The sequence below is a fragment of the Crocodylus siamensis genome, chromosome 15, assembly GCF_052110815.1.
Source record: "Crocodylus siamensis isolate JL-2025a chromosome 15, ASM5211081v1, whole genome shotgun sequence".
NCBI lineage: Eukaryota > Metazoa > Chordata > Crocodylia > Crocodylidae > Crocodylus > Crocodylus siamensis.
In genome coordinates this window covers 20,552,143-20,579,811 of record NC_143409.1, presented here as the reverse complement: position 1 = coordinate 20,579,811, position 27,669 = coordinate 20,552,143, and the positions used below count along the sequence as shown (strand labels likewise).

The window sequence follows — 27,669 nt, the reverse complement described above, 5'->3', positions numbered from 1 at the left end:
GTTGTATAAAGATGGAAGAATAAAAAAGTATCTTCCAATGGGAAATGCATAGGAATAAAGTACTGCAAGTCTTTTGCAATCAAAAGCAAAGAATGCTCATACTCCCTCTGAGAAAATTAACATGTATGATACAAACCCTGATACAGGTATGTTAAACACAGACGTGCTCCATTTCCTAATGTAAAAGGTGAACGTGGAAAAGCCATGTGATAACACTGCCAAGAGAAGCAGTAGCTACTGGATGGCAGCCAAGCAGCTCCAATGAAGCAGATAAACCTACTGTATTATCAGAAGCAATACTGGGAGTGTCCTTCTGGAACAGTGACTTTAACTACCACCACTTGAGAAACACAATGGGCTGGATACCTGTCTGACTGCTTTGAGAACTGGAAAACTTTTCTAATTAGGTAGCTGTGAATACTCCATGAATAGGAAATCCCAGGATAGAATAAAACTGGCAGAACAGCCATACAGCACTTGCTCCCACCTCTTTCCTGACGTGGGGGACAAAGACAAAGAACCTTTAGGCAAAGACTGAGTGTAGCTCCTTGCTGTAACTCACAGCAGTCTGCAGGAAGCACTATGAGTTACAGCAAAGCTGTGCAATTATTTTGGCTGGAGGGCCGCTTCACATGTTTTGGCGAGCTGTTATGGGCCACATGAGAAGCCCTGCCCCTTGACAGTAGCCCTGCCACCTGGCCACCATACAAGACCAAAGTCCCACCCGCTACCCCCTTACCCATGCCTCCAAAAGTCTCTTCCCTTGCCTCCCCCCACAAAACACTCCTTTTGAAAGGGGGACAGGGGGTTCTCATCTTAGAACCAGAAAAAAAAAATCATACACAAGAAGCCAAACAATTACTGTAACATATTTTAAATTTTATTACAAAAATATTTTGCCATGATTTGCTTGCATAGTCCATATAGAGGTTATTGCATAATAACTCAAAAATAAAATCTTACTCTTGTATAGTGTGTGGAGGATTGGGGGGAGGTGAATGGTGGGGTGTGGGGGTATGTGTAGAGGAGGTTGTAAGGGGGTGTGGCCATGTGTGTGGCAGGGGCATAGGCTATGTATATATGTTGGTGGGGGCAGGGTGTGGATATGTGAGGTTTGTTGGGTGTGAGGACTCTCCCAGGTGTGGGGACCCATCCCCTAGCAGCAGCAGTCAGGAGGGCTTAGGGCACTCGTGCTCAGTGCAGGTACTGGCACCCGGTGGGGCACAGCTCTGGCCAGCATTGCACTTGGGGGGGGGGGGGAGGGGAAGGCAGGGAGGAGCACAGCCTGCCCCACCCACCTCTATTGCAGAGGCTGTGTGCAGCACGCCTGCAGCTCCTGCACTCACACCAGGAGAAGTCCTGCACTGGACTCTGCATGGAAGCAGGGGCAGGGCTCCCTCCACTCCTGGCAGTCTTGAGACCTGCATGGCAGAGGGTGGGGAAGGCAGCAGGCTCCAGCATGGAGCTTCCCCCAGTGCAAATATGAGAGCTGCAGGCATGCCGCACAGAGCCCCCACAATAGAGGCAGCTGAGCAGGCTACTCCCCTCTCCCCCTGCGCAGCATGGGCTAGAGCCACACCCCACCAGAAGCCAGCACCTGTGCCTATTAAATGTAGAAAGGAAGACATGAGCACAGGCCGCATGCCATGTAGGGGAGTGTGTGGGCAGTCCCACATGCACCACCCTTCCTCACGCCCACACCCTGCCCAGCCGAGCTCTGCACTCCTGCCACCCCCCTGGGTGTGGGCTCTGCACTGCTCTCTCCATGCTTCCAACAAGCTGCAGCCCCACCGCCCCCAACCCCACCACTTCCCTACCTGCTGCCCAGAGTGAGCTGGATTCCTGGGAAGCCAAGCACGTTCCCATGGGGTCAGCTGCAGCACGAACAGCAGCCCTGCCCAGAAGCCGTGTGCTGACGGGGCCGGGCCCCTCCACCCACAAGGGTGAGTGTGAGGCTCAATGCTGGGGGGTGTACATATGCGTGGGCACCTTGCTCCCAACCTCATGGGCAGGGCATAATTCGTAGGTGGGTGCTGCAGGCCAGGTGAAAGCGCCTTGCAGGCCGGATCTGGCTCACGGGCTGTATTTTACCTGCCCGAGTTACAGTGATCCCCTGGACACAGAAGACATTTACTGTTGGGTCCTGGGGGGTTTAGCTGCAATATGGAGTCTGCAGCTCCTCACCCCTAGCCCCAGTGCCCCCCTCCCAGCTCTGTTGCCGTCTTCAGACTGGGAGGTGGGGAAGAAGAGAGAGGGAACTCATTCTCGGGGTTGTCCAACAAGTGCTAGAGGGTGCAGCAGGTGGATTGAAGCCCCCACACCTCCAATCCCCCCCCCTACTCTTCAGCACCATCTGGGCTAGCCGCAAAACAAGCTCCCTCTACTCCCTTTCCCATTCTGAAAACAGCACTTGGAGCAGGGCTGCCTAGTCCTGATACCACCAAATGGAGATATAAGTTAATGAAAGTGCTCCACTTTGAAGCATCCGAACGCTTAGGACCTTTTAGAGCATTCCGCTGCCATGCACTTGTGTTTGGTCATGGCTGTAGAGTGCTTTTAGGGGCCAGATCAAGCAAAATTGTCACTTCTGTCTGCGCCTTGTGTGTGTAATCCCTGGCCAATTTATCTATCTTAGATGGCCTTCCAGATGGTTTAATTAAGGCTTACTCTTAGGTCATTCAGAGGTACACCAGGACGTCAATTGTCTTTTGGCTGGTTCCCAGTGCTGAAAAGGATGTCCATGCATAAGTTCTGTAAGCAGACAACAGAACAATGGATATGAGCAGAGGAGCAATTGCCTGCTGTACTTCTTTCTCTAGTAAGAACAGCAAGTAAACTCTGATAGTACAAGCCAGAAACTTGTTTTAATAATTTTTATTGTAGAACATTCCAACTATATTATTAACTGCCCTGAAGGAATCTGTTACCTATTTAATAATTTATTAAATTATTCCTGTTATGCCCCATCCCTATTTTTAGAAGGATGCAATGAACCACATGGGGCAGGGCTGTTCTCTTTAAGACATAAGCATATCCTCCCTGCTTTCTTCTGAACAGTACTGCAATGCAAATAATGCATTGGTCTGGTAGCTACGTTTCTCCTCTTGTTCGTGATGGTCATTATGAAGTAAAAGCCTACCTGTCTATAGCCAGGGAAGAGGGAGCCTAAAGAATCAGAATAATGGTCTTAAAAAAACCCCAAGGCTTTAGTTTATTTGTTTCAGACTATTTTTGGCCTTTTCAGGATGCAACAACAATAACCACCACCAAATTTATTTTAAAACAGGACTAAAAATACACATCTTTTCTGATGCTGATTTGTTGAGAATTGATTCTTTGCAACAAGTTTCCAGTATTTCAATAGACTCAATTCCCTAAGCCTCTGATAGGCAGCTTCTTACAGATCTTAAATCTTGGAAGCCTGAGCAGAGAGCAGAATGGAACTAATTAAAACAGAGAGAGGGAGGAAAAAAAAAAAAAAAGACAGGCACAAAAACAAAAGGAAGAAGCCATGTTTAGAATGAAAATGCAGCAAGTCCAGTCTACAAAGAACAGATGTTTAAAAAGGATTTCAGTTCACTTAGGGCTCATCCATAGACACAAGTAACCTTAGAGAGGGGTTGGACAGTCTCACCTCTAATTTTCACTTCCTTAATCAAGACACAAATATGAAAACTGGTCTTTTGGTTTTAGATAGAACAGGAAGATGCTGCCACCTACAGGTGTGAAGATCATTAATCACAACTTCTGGTTATCCATAAAGTGTAAAAATATACACATGCACGAAACCAGGAAGTCCATAGATTTCTCAACTCTGGAGTGCCTTGAGAGCCTTTCAAAAGGTACCACACAACGGTAGCACTGTTTGGGTTTATCTTGTGACTCATGTTTGCAAACCTAAGATTTCAAATAGGACTCTGTAGTGTTAAAAATATCCTGCCCTGCTGTGGTCTAAGTTCTTTGCAACAGGAAAACTGCTCTATAATTTTTCTGTAGTCAAAAGGCAAATGAGAACTGAGAGCTGTGGTTTTCCAGGGGTGCCTCAAGTCTAAAATGTTGAAAAACACTACCATGTAGTACCCAGATCTCCCACCTCTTGGCCCGATTTCCCCAAGGACTGTCGGTTATTCCTTGTATACAGTGCACCACGCATGCATAACATGGGGCTTTACATACAGCAAGGGTCTAAGTCCTTGGCTTGCACACTGAATGTTTCTCAAGATCAGGACCTTACACTGTGAGGGCTCTGTACATCTTGCAAGAGGAAGTCCCAAATGCTGCTACACACTGATGTATTAATGAGATAATGGAGACAGTCTGAATTATACCATTCTCTTTGGCTGTGAGTGCTTCTTTTTGGTTTCAAAATGTTTTTAAAAGCGTTAGATTTTAAGATCAGGGCAGAAGTCAAACTACTGTGGGAATTTTTTTTTTTTAGGTGGGGGATACAAAGAAACTTTGCATGAGAGAGAAGAACATTCCAGGTACACAAAGCAGCATGGAAAGCAGGCAAGACACTTGATGTGACAGTAACCATCCACAGTTCATATTAGAGATTTACAGAGGTATAGTTCACACAGTTTCCTGGGAGGCAGAACTTTGAATTTTCTTCCTTTCTACATTTAATAGCTCAGCTATGTTAAATCAATACAGTTCTTAAGTATGTGATCAGTTGCCACAGTTATTCTCATAGAGCTGGTAAATGAGCATACAGAAAAGGATAATATTCCCATTTCCAAAAATGTGTAGCTTCTTAGAGGTGTTCACTTGCTAACTTCTACAGTGTTGAAAGAAGAAAAGAAAAGAAGAGATGGATTAGTGCAACTACTTTATGATATTATTGAATAAGCACACATTTTTTCATTGCACCTGCCAGTGATGCAGTGATGACACCCTGAAGGTTCTAACCGCAGAAAACTTCCTATAAAAAGGAAGCCAGAGACTAAGTTACCTCTTTTTCTCTCTTTCTCTTTTTTCCTCCCCAACATCACAACCTAGTCAACAAAGTTTTACAAGATTAAACTGACTCCTACCCAATTAGCAACATGCACAAGCAATACATGCAATGAATATTTCATTAGCATTTTACCTACTTTGGGCCAGTGTAGTGTTCTCCTTATGGACCAGATCTAGACAGAACAGCAAGATTTACTTCATGAATCTACAGACAGTTTCAAATCACAAGACTCAGGCACATAGGATTAACACATAGCTGGGAAAACCATAACAAATATATAACCTTCAATCGTTAGCCGTTTCATTGTCAAACACAGCAAACACTGCCAGCATCTTGGCAGCCACTTTGAACTGCTGTGGGAAGTGATTCCACAAGGTGCAGACAGAAAAGGAAAAGGCCCTTCATTCTTCAAAACACCATCCTCAACTTATTTCTGACAGCAGAATCCCAGGCTGAGAGCCCACAAGAGCAAGCCTCAGGTAAGTGGAGACCACAGCACAAGCTCTGGCACTACCTGCCCTCAAGGAGCCCAAAAGTAATAGGTGCAGTCTAGAGTAGTGGTTCTCAAATCTTTCTAGACTTGTGGTATCCCTCCATAACTTGTGAACTGAGCAACACCCCATTTCAGAAACTACTTTTTTTTTTTATTACAATGTTTACCTCCTTGCAGAGGAGCCACGTAGTGGGCGTGGGGGTGCAGCCAGGCTGGGACGGCCTAAGCCCACCCTTATCTGCTTACCTCCTCACACTTGCTGCGACCCCCTTCAAGGGATCTCACTGCGCCCTGACTGAGAATCACTGGTCTAGAGAATAGATTAGGGCTAGGTACAGACAGTCAAAAAGCCTGAGGCTAAATTGATTCAGTCTTTGCAGGTTAGTCTAAACCGCACAGATTAAATTGAAATGCAAGTGAACAGACATTTACCTTTGATCCAGGAAATGCAGCCACATGCCTGCAGTGGCTCAGGCTGGTAGCTCGGGGGCACTAGAGCACAGCTCTTGGGCTGTGTGTTCACTTCCTCTTCCTGCTGCCCCCCAGGTCTCTAGGATTTGCAATCCAGAATCACAACAGCAGGACTCTGCATAGTTGCTCATCATTTCTTCTTCCTGCTTCCAGGTACCTCTGGGATTTATAATCCACAGTTGCAGCCAGCAGTAAATTTGAGCAGCTCAGACCCCAGCCAGGGTTTGCCGGGAGGCAGAGCAGTTGTTCCCCACTACCCCCACTTGCAGACTGGCCTGCATCCCCAAGTGGGCTTGCCTCCCACCCCCTTGTCAGTGTAACCCGGGCAGTACTCCAAGAGGTACCCCCTCTCCAACTGAAGGGATCAGAGCAGGTGAACAAGTGCTGTGGGAGGTGTAGGGACTCTCCACCCCCTATAGAGCAGAGACAGATCACTAATGGGGACTTAACCACATACCTTTTAATGAGAGAGCAGTACTGGGAACATAACCAGTATAAACCGGAGGGGTATAGGGGACACTACAATGCCCTGAGGCAGCAGGATTCAAAGGTTAGACACTTACAATCATACACATATTCATCCAGTTGATAAGAGACAGGGTGAACAAAACATAAAACACAAACAGCAGAACAAACAATACTGGTTGGCAAAATATAAAAGACACAAAATACAAAACATCAAACAACAAGGAAGATAGGGACTAGGTACCTGGAGGTGGGGGAAAGGGGAAAAAACAATGACCCCTTTCCACTGCAACTAGAATTTCTCTGTGTCATTTCACTCACCCCAAATGGGACTTTAACTCAGTTCTCCCCCATAGTAGGCAAAAACTCTACCACACAGCAAACAGTGCTAGTACTACTCCAAGCTACTTCCAGGAGCCCCTGCCTTATGTCAAGCTTCCTGCCTCTTATTGGAGGAGCTGGAAGCAGAGATGGGAACCTCCCAGGTCACTGCTCAGATCCTTGCTGGAGCAGGGGAGCCTCTCCTGCTGGCTGCAGCCTCTCCTAGGGGATCCTGGAGCCCAGCAAGGAGCCTCTCCTGCCGGCCACACACCACGCTGCTGAGGATCCAACTTCTGCCTGCAGGTCCCACTCCTTCAGGTTTTTTTTGGAGCAACTGCTCCCGCCCCGCTGGCCTAGCTCTTTGAAACTCCTTCCTTGTGGTCCTTCCCTGAGTCAGCTGCCCCCAAGGGGCCAATCAGGTGACATGGAAGGTGAGTCTCTAGGGCCTGACCAGTGAGGAAAGGGAATCCCAAGTCCTCCAATCATCTTTTACCCTTTCAAAACCCCTGGGCTAAATCACTACCAGCTAGCCCTCACTACTCCAGCTAGGGATCAGGGGAATGGCATCAGCCCTGCTCTCTGGAGCAGACAGCACAGCCCAGCCCAGGGCTAGAAAGCATGCCAAGATGCTGGGGGACTGTGATTTAACTTGAACCAGGAAGGGGTCTGAGACAGAAGTTTCATAAACTGGTTTGACCCAAAAAAAACAAACAAACAAAAAAAAAAAAACCAATTAAAATCTGATACTACATTCAACCAGGTTTATCTTAAACCAGTTTCAGCCATTTTGAAACTGGCTTGTGTGTACTGAGCTTCTGTTCTGTTATAGGTTTAAACCAGTTTCTCAATCACTTAAACCGGTTTATGTGCAACTTCTGTCCCTAGCTGAAATGACCAGAGGAAATATCTGTTCAGGACCCCTTAGGGAAATATGATGATCCAGCATTTCACTGGAACATCAACAACCTATGCAGATCCTGGCTACAAACTACAGTTGCCCCCTTCTGGTGAATTCCTTAGCACTGAATTCTCTCTCTCAGAGGAGGCATCTACGTAGCTGCAGCACGCACAGTATCCACCAACGCACCATTTTCTGAAGTATTAGGGTGTGCTGATATAACGCCAAATAAGTACTTTTTCTTCAATGCCCACTACTTCTCCATGCTGAAGCCAAAGACAGCTAATTTCTTGCTGGACTTTAAGATTTCACAGAGTTAAACTGCCATGAGAGAGAGTTGCATACAATTTCTTAAGCATTTATAAACATCTGCCACCATTTTGTGACAGTCACTTCTTGGCAACAAACCAAGGATTGACCAGGGACATCCAGATCAAAAGCATACCTCAAACTCCAACAGCTCAGAGAAGCAAGGCTCTCTAGCTGGTGGCTAAAACAACTCCTATCTTCTGCATCAGGCAGAGGGGAGCATGTAACCCTCATCAGTAGGCTGTGTGTGCAGAGTGCCTTGCATGCTACTAGAGTTAGCCCACAACAGACATGCATTTTCACACCTTGTTATAAATATTTTGAACCCTCACTGCATTTTGTCAAGAACAAAATGAAACATTGCTGTAATGCATCACATTAGCAAATGAAGAATATCAATGTATTAGTTAATGGGACATAGCCAGAAGTAGCTGATTCTCCGTAAATTTCAGTGATAATTTCTTTAATTCAAACTCACCTAAATTGTGTTGGAACATGCAGAAGCAGCTTGTGCATCAACAGTACTGAGAGCAGCTGCCAGACCCGAGTAAGAAAATTCCCACTTGGATGCCATTCTCCTCTTGTCCAGTTGAGCAGAGCTAACACACAGTTCTGAAAGTGAAATGCAAGTGAATCAATTCATTTCAGAGAATATAAAATATGATCATATTGGTCACGTTCGTACCCCATATGCAATGAGCAATACAGACTATTTTCAGCCTAGAGGATTTATTTCCCATTACGGAAGACAAATGAAAAATACAGAATCTGATAATGCAAGGAGCTCCAGATAGACAGGCTGCTGCATCTACAGAAGGCTTCTTGCAAGATCATGGACAAGAGAAAGAACAGTATGCATCCTTCCTTCTGCAACATCCCATACCTGAAGCAAAAATGCTGCTGCCTCATAGAAGCCCTTGAAGACTCTTCTTTATTTAAAATCGGAGAAGAGAAACTTGACTGACTACCATATATCCTAGTTCCACTCCAATATAAACTGAATAACTAGCATACAAAGTGTATTTTTGCACTTTACCAGCCATCTATCTGCAACAGTTCAAAGGAAGTCCTCATAAGGCACAATGTCTTATCCCTGTAGACAGACAATGCATGTTCTAGCAGCCATGGTGTGATTACTCTTAACCTTATACTTCGCCATGACCCTGTCATTGGATTATCAAGCTTTTTTACTTTGCTGTATTTGCTCATGTTCATTTGTTATGACAGCTTCATAAACAAACATGACCCAATGAGAATTCCTTAATTATGCAAATATACTGGCTTAGTAAAGACACAAACAAAGCTTTCAACTACTTTAAAAGGGATCGGACAGCTACTATATGGGATCATGCATCAGCTGTTCCAACCTGTTATGTCTGCATGGTCTAAGTTAGCTAAATCACTGTAACATAACTCTGAATGAAACAGCAGAAGTTTTGCTATGCTTGTATCATTACAGAAGCATGCAGATGCAACAGCTATATTGTAATGATTTATATCACTAACATTTGATATTGATGAAATTGTTATGTCTGTCTGTGCTCTAAAGTGGGCTTATATTTCCCCTGTGAGACTGGGGAGCCTGCTGTCCATTAGTAGATAAGCTACTCTTTGTGCCTGCAGTAGTAGATTGTACTTTTGGTGCCAGATTTTCTGGATTCAATCCCCTTCTCCATCTTGATAAGTTTGGCACCTGTATGTAGGAAGTTATGGCTTATTTTCCTAATGCAATTAGATGCAAGCCATTGCTCTCCTAAATTTTAAGGGAGGCTGTCATAAACATAGATCATTTGCCCAAAAATGAATATCAAAGATTTAGTTATGAAGTCTCTTTGGTTGGAAAGCATCATAGCAAACAGTTTAAAACCAACATAGAATCTGATTAGTGGTATGATACTGAAAAGTCAGACCACTTAAGAATTAAAAGCTACAGAAGTAAATATGAATGCTAGTCTAGCTTTGAGTTTTCCAATACTTTTGGAGTCTTACTGACATGCTGCAAGACACCAAGAAAGTCTAGGTGGAGAAATAAATCCAAAGCCAGCCATAGGATGTCACCAGGAGTAAACGAGAAGTGGATTTATATATCCTTTCACAGCAAGACTTCACCTATGAAGCTAGGCACTCAACACTTGCCACTTATACGTGTGAATAACTGCTTGCTGCTCTTTACCAACCAACTGGATCAAAGATGCTTTTCAGTATAATTTTGCAACAGTGATAATAGATTCCTGATCGCTCCATGTGCCCACTGCAACATGACACCAGCTTTCTGCATGGACTGCATTTCTGTCTGCATCGTTTGGACAATGAGCCACTATTCTGGGGGGGCAAACATGCCAAAAAATTAGGGTGATAGTTCTGTCATAGTGTTTGTCTAAATTAAAAATATTAGCCACTTTAGCCATAAAAATAAGGTCATAAAGTAATAATATTCCCTAGCATTTTTTATAGTTGGCACAAAGTGCTGATACTAGCTCTGATCTATTTTAGTTCAGGCACCAAAATAAGGTGCGCCAGTACCATACTGGTTTATTGGCATTGATACTGGGGCTTTTATAAGGGGAGGGAAGAGAAAGCATTCACGCATACAACCCCCAGCCAATAATTATATCATTAAAGCATTGTATAGACCAGCCCCTAATCAGACCTTGTTTAGAACTGAAGGAAAGAATCTATCCAGGCTTTTAATAGGTCTCTAGGGAAGTTCATTTTTGTCCTGTCTGAACCATAACATGGGATAAAGCTGGACCTCAATGGGAAATGGATTCTGTATGCGAGATGCTCACTGCCATAGGAGCAGTTTTCAATATAACTCTACACATCGAATATTACAAAATAAAAGGAGATGGGAAATGAAGAAAAGATATGCAACTGCTAACAACAAGAAAAGGAAACCAACGGAGAGATGGAAAAGAAAGTGATCTCCAGAAAGTTGATAACCTTTGCTGTCACTAATCTCAGCAGCACAGTCAGCGATAAAGGATTTCTGAGTCATTTAAGATTTCAAAAACCCATTGCCACCAGTATTTTTATATTGAGGAAAACAAATTCAACATGAGCGGTTGAAGAAAGGACTTGTTTATTGGCTACAGCTGTTCTATGCCTTCCTTGCATTTTCATGTTGAATAAATGGAGTTCAGGAAGTTACTTAGATTAATCTCTCTCAGTGTACAATTTTCCCTTCACTATCTCAGTAGCACATCATGCAAACTAACTCTGCCACAGAATATCTTCGGTTGATACAGTAAGATCTGGACTGTGGACAAAGATCAGGGGCACAGGGCAAGATTTCTTAAAAGTTAGAGGCTCCATTTGTGTTTCTTTTAGTCTATGTTTAGCCAACTGAGTGGATTCATTTCCAAATGGACCAGAAACCACCCAGAAACTGTTTCTAAAGCTGATTTCAGATAAGGAGCTCCATTAAAATTAAATTCGCTTCAATGAGATCTGGTCAAAATGAGCCGTTTAAAATTACATCACTTTACAGGTACCTAAACAAGGACCTTAGAGTCCATATTAGGACTTAAATTTTAGGAAGTTATAGGTCTGTACAAACATTGTTTTTTTGATATTTAAAGCACTTTATTGCTGTGACTTAACAGAAGTGCATGGCTTTACAGAACTTCAAAAATGGTGCTTTAAATTAACCCTTGTTAAACGAGTTATTAAATTTGAAGCGCTGTATGTTACAGCACTTTAGCAACCTACAGTGCTTTAAATAACTTCTGTATGCTGGTCAAATTGCTGACCAGTGGAGAAACCCCAGGAAGCTGCAGAGCACCCCTGCCTTCTAACCTGGGAAGTGCAGGGAGACTCAGAGGCCTCCCTCTCCACCCCAAACACTGAACTTCTGTCTTCTTTACAAGCACTGCAGCTTTATAGAGCTATAAAAAGTGCTCTATATTGCAGCACAATAAACCATGCATAGAGCACTTCTGTACACACCTATAGACATAGCGTGTCCACAAGGCAAGGGATGTGGTAGCAGCAGGTTTTTTGGGACATCTGCAGGAGGATATTAAAATGCATTGAGGCCATTTTCTGTCCTTAACTATGAGGCAGAACTGTGTAGTGCAATGCATTCTAATAGAGACGACTTCTTTGCTGATAAATAACCTACGGGGCATTCCATCTGCGTTAAGATTTGCACATTTCATTCGTGTCGTTGAAAGAAGAATCTTTTCTGATGCACATGAATGAGAAGCAGAACAGAATTATACAGCTCTGTCAATAAACATATACCTTGAGAAATGGCTTCCCGGTTTATAAACAGATTTATAGTTCTTATCTCGAGTTTCTAAAGTTCATCTGAATCTCCAATATAGGGAATTCCAATGCATCAGTAAATCTTTTAAGCCATGAAGAAAACTCACTCAAAGAAGCAGTGTCCCTCATCAGTGGAAGTGATAAATCTGAAAATAATATATAATTCATGATGACACATATCAAGACATTACACCAAACACTGACACAGGACCTATTTATGACATTGCTTTGCTAAATGTATTCCCACAGAACCATCTACACGCCCTTCCTGATCCAAGCACCTGCTTTAAGAACGCACAGCTCTTCAGAGATGGAAAAGAAGCAAATCTCATTCAGCAACCATTTCTCATGATGGAAAGCTAGCGGCCCTCAGCCAGCAACATATAATAGTAAATGAAAATTTAAGCGCATATCAAGAAGAAATGCAATACTGCATAGCTACTTTAAAAAATTTATGACCTCAGACTTCAAGTCATCCATTGTCTAAAACATGCTAATATGAAATGTTAAAGTGTCCTTGGCCAAGGAAAAAAGTCTCAGTTAGATGCTTGAAAAACAATTTCTTCAGCCTATGCATTCTAGCAAATACAAAAATACCAAAGCTCAGAGCCAAGTAAAAATACCTTTCACTTACTCTATCCTTTCTAATACTCACACATCCAATAAGTTCATCATCATAAGTATTAATGTTCGAAATGATTCATGTTACTACTTTACACTTAAAAAGGCCTGAAAAACAAGTCTTAAAGAACTTCACAAAACTTTAGTTAAGCCTTGTATGACCATTGGCAGACAACCAGGTCACTTAACATATGCATTTTAGGATTGAATAAGTGGCGATTTGAGGAGACTGAGTGACAATAATAAGGTCACACAAGGTGTCAGCATCACAGGTAGAAAAATAATTCCAAAATCTTAACTTCATGTTCTGTTAGCCAGATTCCCACTCTGTAAAAATAATCAAGGTACATGGGAAAGACATAGAAGACTATATACTCACTCACAATAGCTAGTGCCCAGAAAACGCTAAGTTTAAAAAAAGGCAAATCTCAACAATTCATTCATATGCTTTTCAGGTCTATTTGCCTCAAAAAACAACACACAATAAAAATGAATACGTCATAGAACAAAAATAAGGTAGGTTTACTCATACATAAGTTTCCATAGAAGCCATTAGAACAGCTTTCAAAAGAAATGCCTTCTGTGAACAAGTCCAGAGTATATATACTGCTCTTATTCCCATCAGAATATGTGCCAGCCAGGCTAAAACATGAGTAGGAAAAGTTAGGTTTAAATTAAAGATAACAAATATCTGTGCATATATTTTCTATAAATTTCAAGAGTACACAACCCAGCTACTGACCATTTTTACTGCAGTATTTTGAATCAGTATGATAGAGGAAAAATGTTTCAAATGTTAATATTTGCACAGCTTCAGATTACATTGCAGAAACTCATTCCCAACCAGGGTTCAGCTTTATCATAGCAACATTATGTTCAGGACCTGGTAAACAATAACAGATGCATAGCCTATAAAACTACTGCAGGAAGGTCACCAGCCTGTGAGATACAGGGACTGTAGAAGAACAGATGGGACCTTTACAAATTGGATAGGCTACATTTTAACAAAGTGGGCACTTACTCTGTGGCAAAACTGGCAAAATGGTAGGATGGGTATAAGAAAGTGGAGCAGGGAAACAGACATAGAGAAAGTGAGTTTATAGAAGAACTACGCAGCAGAAAGAACAAAATAAATAAAATATATAGTAAGGTTAACACAGGGGAACTAATACTAAGCAGTGCAACAGAAAATGCAGTATCCGAGTAGAAGAGGAATAGAATGAAATCTTGATTGTACAATTCAATAATGTTTATCTAACACCTATTTTCTGTCTTCTCCAGTTAGGTTACCAGGCTAACTGACTGAAATAGAAAATGAGCTTTTTTCTCAGGTCACTGGATAAGACGATTACTCCAAGATGTCCTGGGGACAGAATCAGGAGGCCAGCTTCACAACAAATGAATCTTCAAATGTAGCCCCATTCTTCACATCATACCTCGCACTTTGCAATTGAAATTTCACTTATCTTTCTCATGCACACATATACAGTGGCAACAGAACCTAGAAAATTTACTGAAAGAGTGTTTAGTTCATTCAAGTAGGTCTCCATTTGCCTTAAATGTATTTTATAGTGATTAAGGATTCTCAACCTCAGAGTGATGAGCAGCTTTAGGATGTTATGTTCACCCTGCCAGGCCCATATTTCTAGGGGCCTATGTATATCATGATTTTTGTGGAAACTTTGAAAAATGGCAGTTTCTGCGATCACAACAAAAAATGGCATTTCCCATTGGTTTTGCACAGAATTGCCCCCCCCCAAGAAATAAAAGCTTACCAGAATACAAAGCAAGTATGGCAATCCCTATGCCACAAAGCATGTGGTCTGAGAGAGTTACTAAGCATCTCAGCTAGCAACAGACTAGGTGAAGTTGCCAATCAGGAAAGCAAAAGGGTTTCATAGATTTCATAGACCTTAGGGCTGGAAGGGACCTCAAAGATCTTCAAGGCCAACCCCCTGCACCAGGGGCAGGAAGTCAGCTAGGGTCAAAGGATCCCAGCAAGATAAGGCATTCAAGCATTCCTTGAATGAGTCCAGAGTAGGTGCTGGCACTGCAACTGGAGGGAGTCTATGTCAGGTCTTGGGGGGCTTGGACAGTAAAGAAATGTTTTCTTATGTCCAGCCTAAAATGGTCTTGTAGGAGTTTATGACCATTGGTCCTTGTTTTTCCTTGGGGCGCTCTGGTAAACAGGTGTTCTTCCAGATCCTGATGAACACCCCTTGTGTACTTATAGGCAGCCACCAGGTCTCCCCCAAGCCTGCGCTTCTTCAGACTGAAGAGTCCCATGGCTTTCAGCCTCTCTTCATAAGGCCTATTCTCTTGCCCCCTATCATGCATGTGGCTCTCCTCTGGACTCTTTCAAGCTTCTTGACATCCTTCTTGAGTTGCGGAGCCCAGAATTGGGTGCAGTACTCCAGCTGCGGCCTCACCAAGGCCAAGTACAGTGGGAGGATGACATCCTGAGATTTACTTGAGAAGCAACTATAGATGCAAGCCAGGGTTTTGTTTGCTTTACCAGCTGCAACATCACATTGATGGCTCATGTTCATTTTGTGGTCAATCATGACCCCCAAGTCTCTTTCAGCAGTGGTGCTTGCAAGCGTAGCACTGCTGAGCCTATAAGTATGCTGTGGGTTCCCCCCCCCCACACCGAGGTGGAGTACCTTGCATTTATTGGTATTCAACTCCATCAGGTTTGTGTCCGCCCACTTACTAAGCTTATCCAAGTCAGCCTGGATCACTAACCTGTCCTCAGGTGTGGACACTATACCCCAAAGGTTAGTGTCACTGGCGAACTTAGCCAATGCACTTCTGACACCAATGTCCACATTGTTGATAAAGATGTTGAAGAGAACCGGTCCAAGGACAGAGCCTTGGGGGATGCCACTGGTCACAGTGCACCATAATGACTTGCTGCCATCGACCACTACTCTCTGGGTCTGACCTCAGGTCCACTTTCCCAGCCATCAGACTGTGGTGTAGCCGAGGCCACAGTTGTCCAATTTTGTCATGAGGTCATGGGACACCAGATCAAAGGCTTTTTTAAAGTCCAAGGATATGACATCAATCTCTTCTCCCCTGTCCAGGTAATACCTGATCACAGAAGGAGATGAGATTGGTCAGGCAAGACCTACCCATGACAAACCCATGGTGGCTATTGCTCAGAAGGTTGCTCTCAGCCAACTTATCCAGAAGGGTCTCCTTGATAATTTTCTCGAGACTCTTACCATATTGGCCTTCCTCCAGTTTTCAGGTACTTCACCTGAGCACCATGAATTTTCAAATATTTTTGCCAATGGTTGGACTATGACACCTGCCAGCTCCTTGAGTACCCTAGGGTATAATCTGTCAAGACCAGCTGACTTAAAGGTGTCCAGCCTCTCAAGGTGATCCTTTACTAAATCAACACCAATGCTGAGTATAAATACACCCTCACCCTGGCTGTCCCATGTCCAGCTAGGCAGGGCAGTCCCATTGGGCTGATGAAAGACTGACATGAAGTACTCATTAAGCAGGTTGGACTTTTCCTGGGTGTCAGCTATCAGCTGTCCCATTTGGTTCAGCAGGAGTCCAATGTTACCCTTGCTTTTTTCTAACTCCCTACATATCTAAAAAAGGACTTTTTGTGATCTTTGATCTGTAAAGCCAGATGGAGGTTCGTTACAGCCTTGGCTTTCCTGAGCCGCTCCCTGCAGGTACAGACCAGTGCCGAGTAGTCCTCCTTGGTGGTAATTCTAGCTTTCCATCCTTTATAAGTCTCTCTCTTGAGGCATAGGAGGTCCTCAAGTTCCCTGCTGAGCCGAGGGGGTTGCTGCGCCCTTTTGCTACCCTTCCTCCGAGATGGGATGGCCATCCCTTGTGCTGTGCAGATCGCTCCCTTGTGGAGCAACCACTCCTCTTGGACTCCTCTTCCAGTTGACTCATGGTCCCTTAGGGCCCTGACAGCGAGCCTCCTGAGCTTGTCAAAGTCAGCTTTCCTGAAGTTGAGGACTTCAGTATTGCTGACTGACTTGCTAGCTTTGCAATGGATAGTAAAGGTGATCAGCTTGTGGTCACTATCACCCAGCTTTCCATCAATTCTTAGGTCACTGACTAGGTCATCCCCTTTGGCCAGTACCAGGTCCAACAACGCTTCTTTACCTCTCATCAGCCCACAGACTTCTTGAGTCAGGTAGAGCTTGTCCACACATGTGAGGAAGCTTTGCGACTGATCGGATTTGGCTGAGCGCTCTTCCCATGAGATGTCCGGGTAGTTGAAGTCTCCCATGACAACCATGCACTGAGAGCATGCAGCCTCAGCCAGTTCCCTGGTGAATTCCTGATCCAGCTCTTGTTTCTGGTTAGGAGGTCTGTAGTAAACTACTACCATGATGTCTCCTGAGCCATGTTCTCCACGTATTTTGACCCAGAGAGACTCCAGTTATCTTTCCTGGGTGCCAAAATCAATTTGGAGGGATGTGTAGCTGTCCTTGACATACAGGGCTACACCCCCACCCCCTTTATCTGCATGATCACACCTATACAGGGTATAGCCATCTATACCTGTGGCCCAGTCATAGGTGGAGTGCCACCAGGTCTCCATTATCCCTATGAGGTCATAGACATTGTTTAGCAGGAGGACCAATTCCCTCCTGTTATTCCCCAAGCTCCTGGCATTGGCATACATGCAAGCAAGTGTCCCATAGGTGGCCCTTGCCTTCCCTACAGATCGTTCCAGGACTAGGGTAAGGGTGGGCTCCCTTAAGTGCCTTAGCCTTCTGGATTTACAAGGGTTGCCCAGTGGGCTAGCAGTAGCAATAATCCCCTCAACCTCTGGTGGGCTTAGTTTAAAGCCCAGTTGAGCAAGTCAGCCAGTCTGGCTGAGAAGAGCCTCCACCCCAGCAGAATGAAGTGGAGGCCATCTCTCCCCAGCAGACCACTGCCTCTCTCATGAAAGAGCGGACTGTGATCATGGAAGCCAAAGCCTTCATGATGACACCAGCGCCAGACTTTGGTTGACTACCTCAACCCATCTCTCCCTCCTCAGCCCATGACCCACAACCAGGAGGAGCAAGGAAAAAACCACCTGCACCCCGAACCCCCTAAGCCTTGCTTCCACAGCCCTGTAGTCTCTCATGACCCACTTGGGATTGCTCCAAGCCATGTCATTTATGCCCACATGGATGAGGAGCATAGGGTAGCGGTCAGACAGCCAGATAATCTTTGGGATCCTCTGTGCTATGTTCTTGCTGTGGGCTCCCAGGAAGTAGCAGACCTCCCGGGATAGGGGGCTGGGGCAGCAGACTGCCCCCTCCCTCCCCCTCAGGAGGGAGTCTCCCACAACGATCACTCTGCGTTTCGTCTTAGGGAGAGTAAGGGTTGGTGATCCTCCCTTGCCTGCAGGTGCTGGCATCTCTGCAGGCTCAACTGCAGCTGCAAGAGGTTTGTACCTGTTGCAAAGTCCCAGAGGGGAGAGGACCTTGGTGCAGCAGACCTAAGGGCCCTTGACAACCTTAGTCCAACCCCCTCGGCTGGACAGTATGGGAGATCCGAGTTCTCCCTTGTCCTGGGAGGTGACCTTGGTCTACCTCCACCTTCAGGGGGTGAAGGGCCTGGCAGTAACACTCAATCTCCCACTCACCATCCCTGACAGTACTCAGTCTCTGGACTACGGCCTGGAGCTCTTCCATCTGGCACCCCAGAGACTCCAAAGCAGAGCAAACCTCACAAGGGAAGGTGGCCATGCTCCTGGTCCCACGAGCCTGGAAACGTGCCAGACAGCCCCTGTAGCCAAAAGCCAGAGGCTCCGTCTCCATGGAGCCCGGAACCACGGGCTCCATCTGAGCGTAGGCCTCTGAGGTACCAGAGGGGGAGGGCACAGACTCTGAGGTGGCCCTGGGGTGCATCGTGCCACCGGTAGGCCGGTTACTGATGGGACTGCCTTCCCTAGGGCTCACTGGCAGGGCCTTGGCCCCCTATGTGAATGTCCATACTAACCCGCGCACCAGGCCCAGAAGCATGCCTGTTTGTGCATCCTGTTCACAAGGCTCCAGTCACACAGCTTCCTGGGAGGCTGGGCAAAGTAGGAGCTCGGGATGGCGGGGCGTGACCCTCCTCCGCTCCACTCAGCTACCTCCCAACTGGCTACATCCCTTCCACTACAGGCTCCTGCTTACCTGTGGGCAGGCTGGGGCTTGTTGGGAGTCCTGGGGTCTCTCCTGGGAAGTCCCTGGGCTCACGGGGGCACAGCAGGCTTTCACCCACATCTCGCACCAGAGCCAGAACCCGAGTGTGGCTTCTGCCATTCCTGGGCCCTTTTTAAACTGTGTGCATGCAGGGCCATCTTTTAAGAAGCCAGATGCAATGCTGCAGCAATACTGCTGTCTGAAGATGAGTAAAAAGAAATCCAAGAAAGCCAAATACATTTCAGCTCAGAATCATGCAAGGCAGTTCCCTGTAGGAACCTTGCATGTGGTAAATGGTTTTGTTCATTGTGCAATGCAATTCTGGATGTGTTGAGGAAAAACTGCACTGATCAGCAATTAGAGTCCAAATCACATATAAAAGTGAAAGGCTACTGCAGAGGCTGAAGTCAGAGCAAGAAACAAGTGACTATGTCCTCAGTCTTTAAAAGAACAATTGAAAGCAGTGTGACAAGAGACTATATTTGCATTAGTGGAGGCATTCATGACCACCAACATTCCTCTGTTGAAAATTGATAACCTTAAAGGACTACTTGAACAAATGCATGCCAAACCCTGACAGTTTCCCACATGACAACAAGCTTCGTCAAGATTATCTACCAGGAGTAATTGATTCATATTCTGCCAATGCAGTTTTTGTAGACTGAACGTACGAAGCAATCTCAGCTGTAGCAGATGAAGCAACAGATGCCCAAGATGACTATATTCTGCACATTTTATTTGTATCTGGGAGCTGGACAGACTGCAACCTGCTTGTTTTTCAAACAGAACCATTTCACCTCATGTCTGTCAATTTTTCTACTGTGGCCCAAGATGTAGTGAGGACTGTTATAAACTACCCCTTAGAATTTAACAAGATTTCAGTGTTGTTGTCTGATAATGCAATGTACATGTGCTAAGCTTTCTCTGATGTGCTCAATGGAATGATGCCCAATGCAATTCAAGTAATATGCAATACACACATCAGCCACATGCAGACGTGTCAGGGCATGTGCTTGCAGTGGCGCCACAAATTTGTCCTGCTACTTTGTCCCTCACACTGTTGCACATGTGCTTTGTTGCAAGACACATTGTCTTCAGCAGCAGAGGCACAAATGGAGCAGTAGAGATGTGCTGGCTGGCAGCCAGAGCATCTCACTGGAGGACCTATCTATCTGTTCAAACATCGTCCAAGCTGTAAGCTTTGATACAGGAAATCCATCATCACCAATCAAAGCAGGGATTTGCATGCAACTGTGTTGCTTCCACCAGAGCCAATGCTTACAAGGTAGTATGTGTGGCTTAACAGTTTGTTACCATGCAAACAATATGAAGTACTACTGGCAATTTATAAGAGAAGAGCTTGACATCACACCTGGCACACTATGCTTAAACTATGAGTGCATTTACACATGCACTAACACTTTAATCATAGAATCAATGAGTCAGAAGGGACCTAGACAGATCACCTAGTCCGACCCCCTGCCATGGGAAGGAAGGAGCTCTGGAGGTGGCAGGGGTCATAAGACCCCAGCCAGGTGCCTGTGCAGTCTCCTCTTGAAGATTTCCAGGGAAGGTGAGAGCACCACCTCTCTGGGAAGCCTATTCCAGGCTCTGGCCACCCTTACAGTGAAGCAGTTCTTCATAATATCTAACCTAAACCTATCCTCCCTCAGCTTGTGGCCATTGTTCCCGGTGACTCCAAGGGGGGCCCTGGTGAACAGACTTTCCCCAAGTCCCTGCTGGTGGACCCGATAAGGTTGTAGGCAGCCACAAGATCCCCCCTCAGTCTCCTCTTGTGGAGACTGAAGAGATTCCCTCAGCCTCTCCTCATAGGGCTGGCCACGGATGCCCTCAACCATATAAGTGGCCTCCTCTGGACCCTCTCCAGGTTCTCCACGTCCCTCCTTGAAGTGCGTCGCCCAAAACCAGACACAATACTCTAGTTACAGCCTGACCAGCGCTGCATAGAGGGGAAGCAAGACCTCTCTGCACCCGTTAGTGATGCCCCTGTTGATGCATGACAGGGTGCAGTTGGCTCTGCCGATTGCGTCATCGCATTGGCGACTCATATATTTGTCCTGGAGTCAGTCCCGACTCCAAGAACCCTCTCTGCCTCTGTGCTGCTGAGAGGGTCAGCCCCTAACCTATAACCATAATGCTGGTTCCCTCTTCCCAGGTGCAGCACCCTGCACTTGTCCTTGTTGAACTGCATCCTGTTCAGATCCGCCCACTTCTCTAACCTATCCAGGTCTGCCTGGATGCGGTCCCTGCCTGCCAGTGTATTCCCTTTACCCCACAGCTTGGTGTCATCAGTGAACTTGAACAGGGTGCTCTCCACACCTTCGTCCAGGTCACTAATGAAGATGTTGAACAGCACCGGTCCAAGGACCGAGCCCTGGGGGACTCCGCTGCCCACACCCTCCCAGGTCAACATCGACCTGTCCACCACCACCCTCTGGGTGCACCCCTGGAGCCAGTCTGCCACCCGTGTGACCGTACTTTCGTCAGTGCTGCAGTCCCTCAGCTTTCCCACCAGAATTGGGTGGGACACTGTGTCGAAGGCCTTCTGAAAGTCCAAGAAGATGACATCGACTTCCTCCTTCCCATCTAAGCTCTTTGTTACCTGGTCATAGAAAGAGACCAGGTAAGTCAGGCAGGATCAGCCTGGCACGAACCCATGTTGGTTACCTCAACATCACTTCCCCTGCAGGGCTCTCACAAATGTGGCCCCTGATAATTTTTTCAAAGACCTTCCCCAGGACAGAAGTGAGGCTGACTGGTCTGTAGTTGCCAGGCTCTTCCTTCCTCCCCTTCTTGAAAATAGGGACCACACTGGCCCTTTTCCAGTCCTCAGAGACTTGGCCCGACCACCAGGAGTCCTCAAACAACCGTGCCAATGGCTCCACAATGACACCAGCCAATTCCCTCAGCACCCATGGATGAAGGTCATCCAGGCCCACCAACTTGGACACATCTAAGCCCTCCAGGTAATCCTTAACTAGGTCTGAACTAACAGTCGGGGGACTCGCATCCTTCCCGGGCCTCTCTACACTGTCCCCCAAGAGCACCCCATTGTCAGCAGACAGGAACATGGAGGCAAAGAACTTGTTGAAGAGTTCTGCCTTCTCTCGCACGTCCATCCCCAGCTGCCCTGCCCTGCCTCGTAGGGGTCCAAAGTTACCCCGAGACGACTTCTTGCTACCTATATACTTGGAAAAAGGACTTTTTGTTATCCTTAATCCCAGAAGCTAATCTAAGCTCCAGTGCTGCTTTAGCCTTCCTTACCAAATCGCTACAAGCTCAGGTCAGGGAGATATACTCCTCCTTGGTCCCTGCCCCCTGCTTCCACCGCCAGTACACCTTTTTCTTTGCCCTCAGGCCAGCCTGGATATCCACGCTCAGCCATGAAGTTTTCTTGGACCCTTTTCCCACGCAGAGGAATTGCGTCCTGCTGTACCCCAAGGATAGCCTCCTTGAGGAAGGACCACCTTTTCTGGACCCCCATACTAGCTACAGCCTGGGCTCCCAGTGCTTCCCTGACAACTGCCCTGAGCACATCAAAGTTGGCTTTCCTAAAGTCAAGCATTTGTGCTGTGCTAGTTACCCTCCCCACCTTTCTCTGAATAGCAAACTGGATCATTTCATAATCACTGTCCCCTAGGCTCCCTTGTACTAGCACCTCCCCCATGCCACGCCGAGACCCAGATTTTGGCCCTTGCTTTAATGTGTATTAAAATCTAGTATCTCAGGGCATTCATACACATCCATGCTCTTCAGTGCCAGGCATGTTTAGAAGCAACCATTGCTGAGATGCATGCACTTGCATAAACAGTGAAATGTGCGTCAGTGCAGAGAAAATGGCACGCTTTAGAACTAAAACACAAAGGCGTTCTAGTTCAAAAACGTACCACTGCCATTTTCTGGGTGCTGATACGCATTTCGCTGTTTATACAAACATATGCAAGTCAGCTCTCGTGCTCCACAGACTCAATAAATCAAGTCTGCTCCAAACACACTGGATTTCTGGCATGTCAAAACAGACAGGTACGTGTATAAATCCCCTCCATTGTGATGTACTAGGAAAATGAGTATTGGCTCGCTGAACAAGCTTTAGTTAAATCACCCCCATGGCCATTTTTCAGTGTGGGGACACTGATACAGATGACACCCTGGGCACTTTAATTAGCATAGGTTTTGGAGTCACACTAATTAAAGTGCCCTCTCTACTCCCACCTCCCATAGTACATCTATAAACCCCCACAGTTTTTAAGTGATGCTTAATGCACATTAGCCTATTTTAATGTGCATTAACTAAATAGCATGTTTTGTTCAATGATGCTTTAAGGTACATTAAAGTAGGTTAATGTGCATTAAAGCACACATAGATGCACACTATGTGACCTCTTAAGACAAGACAACATTGTAGATCAAGTTAAGTTTGGGGCTGAAAACGTGATCCAATTCATGGAGCTCCTTATCTGGTTTGAAACTCGGCAAGCACACAAGCTGATGAATTTGTTGTTAGGTTCAATCAGCAGTGAGGGGCAGGGCCACCAAGGGGCCCTCAGGCAATCAGTGATGGGGTGGGGTCACCATGAAAAGACCATGAAATCAGCTCCACGTGCAGTGAGTGGCCTGCAGAAATCCCTTTGTCTCACCATGATTTTGGTAGGTCCCAAATATTTCTAAAGAGCTGTATGGCAAGTCCTTCCAAGCTGGAAGGATGGTCCAATGGCTAGAAGACACACCTTCGATTTGAGATACTGGGATTCAACTCCCTGTTCCACAGATTCTGAGGGTATGTCTACACTGCATCACCCACACTCTTGTGAATATCTAACTCTTTCCCCAACCCACACCAAACCAAAGAAGGCAGCAGTGAAGCTGCTCCAAGGGAATCTTATGGAGCAAGTCTCAAACACATCCAAGACAGAGACATAAAAAAAGTATCCTCATGGTGTAGCCCCAGTATAGCTTCACCAATGTATTCCTGGTTTTGGCACATAAGCAGAAGCGGGTAGACAGAGCATTTTCTAGTACACTGGAGGCACGTGCCTGCATTTCTGGAATGAAAAAGGAATGTCTATACATCTCCAAATCAGTTCAAGCTTTTCAGGTTAGACTAACCTGCAAATATTGAATCAATTCAGGCTCAGGCTTTTTGAATGTCAATGTCCCTGATTCTCCATCTATAAAATGGTGATAACACTTCCTGACTTCACAGAAGTGTTGTTAGAATAGCCTCATTAAAAATGGTCCAGTACTTGACTACTACAATGATGGAAGTCCTACAGAACTACCCAATATAAACAACATAAAAAAGGGGGAGAAGCCCTGAATTGATGACATTTCTCTTCTGCATCTAAGAATAAAGAAAAAAACTCATGTCTAAGAATATCAGTTATGCCTCACTGAAACAAAAATGTCATACCTGTTGCAACTCCAAAGCAGTAAAATCCTCCAGCATGTTCAGTTTTGTACCAGTATAGAAGTGTTTATACTGATGTAGAGTACTCCAATTTAGGCACCAAACTAATCAATACCCATATTGGTGTAATTGCATCTGTAGAAAGGTTTTACCAGCACAAACAAAAATCCCACTAGTAAAGCTTGTGTAGACCAACAGCTATTTTCTCTAGGTTAAAATAGGGGAAAGCGTCTACCCTGCTGGTCTTAATAGGTCCTGAGAGGAAATCACTTGAGATTTTTCTTAATCATCCAGAAAGTAAAATATAATAAAGCTATCCCTAAATGGAAAATGGAATCCTGAGCTGCTTTTTATGTTATATTAGGAATTTTCAGTATTAAAACATGCATCAATATATTAGAAAATAAAAGGAGAGAGAAGATGAGGGGCAAAAAAACAAGGCATCAATGAGGAAAGAAAAACAACTGACAGATAGAAAAATGGATGATCTCCAAAAAGGTGATAACCTTCACTGTCACTAATCTCAGCACCACAATCTGCAATGAAAGATTTTTTTAACAGTTTAAGATTTAAACTGTGTGTATTGCCATCAGTATTTTTATACTATGTAAATCAGTAACTTGACCAGTCAAAGAAAAGCTCTGTTTGTGGGTTATAAATTTTTCCTGCCCCTCTCTGTTTTCCTTTGGAATAAAAGAGTGCAGAATATTCTTCCAGAATCATTACTCATCCCTATCAAAAAGTTAGGGATGGATGGATGAATCAAACATATCTATGTGCAGTAAGAAACCATAGAATATTAATTTGAAGACAGCAACTGATTTATTAAATGACATCTTGCTCAAAACACTGGCTTGGAATTTTTCACGTACACATTATCTTCCATCCAAGAATTAGAACAATAGCACAGGGAAGTACAAGCAACTTTTCAAAGGTCTCAAAATAAATCTGTGGAAGACCTAAGAATAACATTCAAATCTGCTGACCCCCTGTGCCGAACCTTTAAACACAGGTTCATCCATTTTCCCCTTTCTAAATAACTGAAAAAACTGTTGAGTAGTAATGGCTTTTATGTTCTGCCATCTGAAGAAACATTGGCCACAAACATTTAGACTTGTCAGATGAAATTTGATAGGGAAATAATATTGACTGCTTTTTTTGCTTTTTAAAAATTGAATACTTTAGGATCTCAAGTCAGGAAACTGCAGAATCTATATCTTCCAGGGTTTCTTCTAAAGCACAGTATTTAAGGTTATCAATGCAGACAAAGCAAATGTCACTGTTGTCTTGAATAAAAGAGACTATCAGTTAAAATAAAGGAACGTTGTCATGAAATCTTTATGACAGATCTGAAATATAATGCTTTAAACCAACTTAATTTTCAGCAAACATTGTGCAGATGCTACACAGCTGACATTTTTTATCCACAATAAAAATGATAAAGGACCCACAAAAGCGGTATTCAAACAAACAATAACCAAAGATCACCATCACTAAAGATTATAAAGACAGCCATTTCCTTTTCAGGAATGAGTTCTTTTATATCTAAAACAAGGAATTCCAAATTATTATTTTTTAAGTAGTGTTTTTGAACTGATAGGCTTTAAAAAGAAATCAATATTTAAGTTTTGAGAGGAGTGCAGTGCTAAACAATGGAAGAACATCCATGCTACTTTACTCTGCAGACGTGACATGTTTCTTTTTCTTATTGACTTGCCTGTCTATGTGATACAGTAGAACCTTATTAATTCACACTAATGACTGAGAGGCCTACTGCAAATTAGCAGACCTTGCAAATTAGTGAATAAGCAAACAAACAATAAAAGACCAGTCAAGGATATCACAGCACATCATTTACTTTGTCCACTTATTTTTCAGAAGTGCAGTTTAGTTTACAATACACCCTAGTATGCTTCAAAACAGAGTTTTGCAAACACTACCGAAGAGTACTCATGAACGTTCCTTTGAATTCAAGCTGCAAATTTACTTTATTTGAATTGATAACTGCTTCCATTTGTTGTGTCTTTATTGTGTTCGCATTTTCATTCACAAGGAAGTTTGTAAAAAAAGAAACGTTGCAGGTACACTAGTACTACAGTGGGTAGCCACAGAACTACTAATTCCAGAGTGTTCATATGGCCACCTTGAAGGATTTCAAGGGCTTAAGGAATTATCCAGTTGGCATGCACAGGTTTCAGGTGTCCTGTGAGACCAATACTACACTGAGCGTTTACTGGTCATAATATGTTGCTTACAGAGCAAGTCACCATGGAGCATCTACAAGCAATTCAAAGGCTACCCATAAGTTTGCATAAATTATTCATTGAATAATTTTGAATAGTGAACAGACCTGCGAAAATGAAGGCTTTTTACAGGTAATTTGCAAAAGGAAAAAAAAAAAAATGGGTGAAATTCACTGTACCAGTTGTTGGTTGTGAATCGTTCCCCCAACTTGGCTAGGAAACGTACGGTGGTATAAATGTGAAAGTAGCAGTAAGAGAGCAGTACAGTATTTAGTTATTAAAGCTCTACAGAGAAGTAGGGCAAGATCACAACAGTCTTTGTGAGAGCTATCATGTTTGCAGCTTTGCAAAGTGAGAGCTGGAGACATTTTTACAGTGTGTTCTGCCCCAAGGACTTAATCTCCACATTTAATTTGGGTAGTTTCACTCCTGCAGCAAAGGCAGCCACATATTACTCTTCGTAGCTCACTGCTGAATGCCTCTTATATATGGAATCCATGAGGTAGGACTATCAATAAGACAGCTTCTGCTCCTCAGTCAGGAACACTGGCATAACAATTATAGGCATCAAGCTGTATTAGTGTAGGCTGGTGTCACTTAGTCAAGACAAAGCTGCCCCAAAGGTATCTTAACCAGCCCATGAGAAATCATTCCAAGGTTGGGGGAAATCCCCAGGTGACACAGAATCATCTTTTATCCAGACAACAGAAGGAGTGTGATGGAAAGAAAATATACGGATCCCAGCTGATCTATGGTTGTCATAACAGCCCTTGAAAACGTCAAGATCCTTTATCCTGTGCAGCAGAGCCCAAGCTGGCAGAGAACAGCTAAGAATCATGGCTACTTAGGAACCTTCAGCCACAAGCTGTGCTGAAACCCTTTAAGTCACAGCTCAGGATCTGGGGCAGTAACACTTCAAAAGTACAGTGGTTTGGCCACTTCTGTCTTAGCAGAAGGAATGTATCACAGCTCTCCTGTTACACAGGTATTTCAGGAAGTTTAAGGGTTCACATCTCCTCTGCCTTACTAG

The 27,669-nt window shown here is 44.5% G+C and overlaps 1 long non-coding RNA gene across 2 annotated transcripts in view; it reads right to left on the bottom strand.

Annotated features, from left to right (window-relative positions):
• Nucleotides 1-1,021: 1,021 nt before the first annotated feature.
• The window catches only part of LOC149852214 (uncharacterized), an 84,209-nt gene continuing 57,561 nt past the window's right edge, over nucleotides 1,022-27,669 (bottom strand). The window contains exons 2-4 of one of the 2 annotated variants that reach the window (XR_016439226.1): nucleotides 8,393-8,526; nucleotides 5,094-5,129; nucleotides 1,022-4,777 (exon numbers count right to left, since the gene is read on the bottom strand). This is a non-coding gene — a long non-coding RNA (uncharacterized LOC149852214). Of the gene's footprint in view, nucleotides 4,778-5,093; nucleotides 5,130-5,882; nucleotides 7,967-8,392; nucleotides 8,527-27,669 lie in introns of those variants that run through there. The other variant, XR_016439227.1, reaches the window with a different exon arrangement.